Here is a 4,071-nt window from a genome sequence, read left to right as displayed (position 1 = left end):
AGAATAATGTATATTATAATAATCAGAAAATAAATGAATTATTTATTTTTATGCTCTAAAACTTTCAATCATTTTTGGGTATTTTTTAAATTTTGAGACTATTAGACATGAGACTGTATTTACATGGTTTCCACTCCTTCTTCCTTTTCTAAATCTTTCCAAGTCCTCCTAACTTCCTCTGAATTTTGTGTACTTTTCTTTGATTATTGATTTTTTATCACCTCTACCAATTACCATGATGTAAATTTCCATGCTTCCTCCTCAAATACAATGCATTAAAAAAATTGTTGATTTTTTTTTTGTGTGTGTGTGTATATTTCACACAGAACATCCCAAACCCTCTCATTCGACTATACACCCACTTCGCAGATAGCACCCTCCCATAGCCTCCCTCCCCACAACTAGAGCCCTTATACTCTGATATCCCTGCTACTGTCTGCTGTGTTGTGGGCACCCCAGCCATTCCCCACTACTTGCCCTTCTGGTGAATCTAGTCAGCCTATCTAGAGGGCTTTGTTTTAGGAAGGTCAGCTGTTGCTCATCTAGCAGTAATCAGTTGTCAGTATTCCTTCAGATAAGATTGGGGTCTGCTGTTCATTTTCCCAGTTCTATGCTGGGTTACTATCTGGGAGTCCCTTTGGCCACCCTGGCCAACAACTCAAAAGAAGGTATACGGTTTTTAAAAAGGCTAGCATGGTTGAAGGAAAAATTATGCAAATGGTAAGAAAACAAAATCTTAAAAATCAATTTAAAATAGACATTTTCAAATTTTCCGCAACAGAAGATAAAATGTAAACTAGCTGCTAATATATATATGTGAATACATAGAAATTATTTTCATTCAAAAATTTTTCCGCTTAGGGTTTTCCTCAGGCATATTTAACATCTTTGTTACCCAAGCTGCAGATTAGTGGGTTTAACATGGGAACCACAATTGTATAAAAGATTGAAGAGATTTTCCTCTCATCCAGATACCACTGAGGAGGGTTTCAGATACAGAAATGCACCTGATCCAAAGAACAGGGAAACAGCAATTATATGGGAACTTCTGGTACTGAAGGCTTTAGGTCTTCCTTCAGTAGTCCTTATTTGGGAGATGCTGGAGAGGATAAAGCTATAAGAGATGAAGATGACGGTTGTGGGAACAATGATGTCTTTCGACATATGATGAACAGCTCTACCCCACTGACATAAGTGCTGGCACAGGAGAGCTGGAACAATGGGAGATGTCACAGAAATAGTGGTTCATGGTGTTCCCATCACAGAATGTAAGCCTCAGCATGCCTCCAGGGTGGACTATAGCACCAGAAAACCCCTTGAAGTATGAACCATTTATAAGATAGGTACACACCCTAGGAGACATAACTATCTTATACAAGAGTGGATTGCAGATGGCTACATAGCGATCATAGGCCATTGCTGTCAGCACAGCATTCAGAAATGACAAAAATACAAAAGAAGGAGAGCTGTGTCATACATCCTGTGTAAGAAATAGCATTCTTCCTTAGCGTGAAGTTCATTAACATTTTGGGTGTGATTACTGAACAATAACAGAAGTCTATACAAGACAAGTTAAAGAGGAAAAAGTACATGGGGGTGTGCAGGTGAGAATTCAACACAATTAGAATGAGCAAAGTCAGATTTCCAATTGTTTTTTTTTTTACATACATCAGTAAAAAGAGAAAGAACAGGGGTACTTGGAGGCCAGGCTGGTCTGTTAACCCCAACAGAATGAATTCTTTTATTGAATTGTGATTGTACAAAGCCATTCTCTAAGAAATCTGTGGACACAGGTAATACGAGTGGCATTAGAGGACAAAGCAGCTGTTCCAAGAACTTTTCCCACAACTGTCCAGCTGGAATTCAGAACACCTACCTTTCAGACTATCATGCTACTGAGTGACATCATCCTTCCTGTTCTATTATTTTAAAACTAAATACATTATAGAACATCACTGGTCACCTACATAACTGAACCCAGTGCTGTCATATCCTAACGTGACTGGCCAAAATATCAGGAATAATCACACAGTACAGAATTTCACTTCTCTCATCTCGTTATTTCTCTATTACTTCAGCACTTCGCTGAGAAGGGAAAATTCTTGCATCCTGGATATTACTTTCACTCGGAATTGAATCTTAACCATTACAAAGTTTTTAACCCAAATCAAAATAATCAGAGCCTGGGAATAGTAAAGATACTGTCTCCTATGAAAGAAAACTAAAATCTAGCAATAGGTGAGTTCCTTTCTTCAAGAAGTAACTTGGTGATGGAAGCACTGTATCTCCAGTGTACACTAATCCTAAACATTCTCAATTCCTCTATTAAAGACAGCTTTCCAGTAATTTCACTTGAATATATTCTAGAGTTTTATAAAATGAAAATGATGACATGTCATAAACAGCTGTATTTCACACCAGCATCAAGCCATAACATAAACATGAAAAGCCAGATACATAAAGGCAAATACAACATGATCTCTTGAATATGGATAATTCTGTTTTATGTTCACATAAGCAGAGAGCAGGACATTGTTGGAACCACAAAGAGAAAAAAATCAGGTGATGTTAGTCAACGTGTTAAAAAGTTCATTGATATAGCAGGATTAGGGTCTCAGGCAAAATGTTCATCACATTAGCAACAGTTTAACATGGCATATGTACGTGAATTTACTAACAGAAAACTTCATAAAATTATATCCTCACAGTATGTATACATACTTACAGCTACCTAGAGAAAGGTATATCTTCCTTTTGGGGTCATTTCATAATGAATATGTTGGTCAAAAAAACGTGTTTCATATCTCAGTTATATTGTTTTATGTTGGCAATATCTCAAGAAAGTGTTAAATAAAATCTAAGACATTAGTTATTCATACTTCCAAGCTTACCTAACTTAGAGCATATGTGTCCTTGTCATTGTTATTGATCCGCATCGTCCTGTAATGGTCTTATCTGGTTTGAAGTACCTGATTCCTTTGATTCTAAGATGATGCGGCATAAATTAATTTCCCTTTTCCCTGAATCTCTCTTTATACTACTGATCATAGTTTATTATGGTTGTTACTAATCTTCTGAAACATGGGAAGAAAAATAGTTTTTTTTAAAATACCATTGCTACTTGAATGAAATAGCCAAAAGTGCCATGACTCTTACAGCAAAGTATATTAGACTGTGAGCCAGGTTGATGATTTCTCATTATCTTCCTGGGGGAAAGGTACAAGTTGTGAAGAGTAGCTGCATTGACTTGCTCTGTGATGATATGTCATTAATTCCTTAGGGACTCTAAATTCTAGTTAGCTATACCCTTCCCTTTGGGGATTCTAAAACTCTATATTTAAGCCAATAGTGAACTCCCTTCTCCCAATCACCTTCATCTCTTCAGGGAAATACATTGTTTGAGTTCTTTCTCCTTTGTTCTGATATTTTCTTTTAATTATTTCTTTATTTTATTTATAAGAAAATGCTGACTCTTATTGATGTGTAAGTATCATGTGTGTGTCTACTGCCTGTGGAAGCAGAAAGAGGGTATTGAATCCCCTAGCACTGGTTGTGAGCTACTATATGGGTTCTGGGAGCCTAACTTGGGTCCTATGCAAGAGTGTTCTTAACCACTGGGCAATCTCTCCAAACCCATGCTACCATTTTAATGGCAATATACAAATTCTGAATTTACACTACATTATTAGATCTTAACTTTTTCAAGAAGTTCACTTACAGGCTTCCCTTTTAACTCTATAGATATTTCTTGAAAGTGGTTTTATTTTTGTGATATTGGAATTGAATCCATAACATCACTTTCATAATTTTTGGTGTATTTTTATTAAATTTTGTTCTAGAGACATATCTCAGGGATTCAGGCATGGTAAAGAAGTACTTCATTACTCAGCTACATTTGTAGAACTCCAAAACCACTTTTGATGTATTGTATGTCAACTGCCTTTTTCAGTGCTCAGTAAATATTTGTGTTTGAACATCATCCCTTGTCCTTAAACATAACTGTTAGTCATGGAGTCAAACTTTCCTACACTCATCATTGAAAAGAATGAGCTTTATAAGTTCGAGTCTGTA

The 4,071-nt window shown here is 36.3% G+C and overlaps 1 pseudogene; it reads right to left on the bottom strand.

The window, feature by feature from the left end:
* Positions 1 to 869: 869 nt before the first annotated feature.
* Positions 870 to 1,769, bottom strand: LOC103740397 (annotated as a pseudogene).
* Positions 1,770 to 4,071: the final 2,302 nt, after the last annotated feature.

This window comes from Nannospalax galili, unplaced genomic scaffold, assembly GCF_000622305.1.
Source record: "Nannospalax galili isolate Female #2095 unplaced genomic scaffold, S.galili_v1.0 scaffold881, whole genome shotgun sequence".
NCBI lineage: Eukaryota > Metazoa > Chordata > Mammalia > Rodentia > Spalacidae > Nannospalax > Nannospalax galili.
The sequence above is the reverse complement of the archived record's forward strand: the minus strand, read 5'-3'. Positions and strand labels throughout refer to the sequence as shown.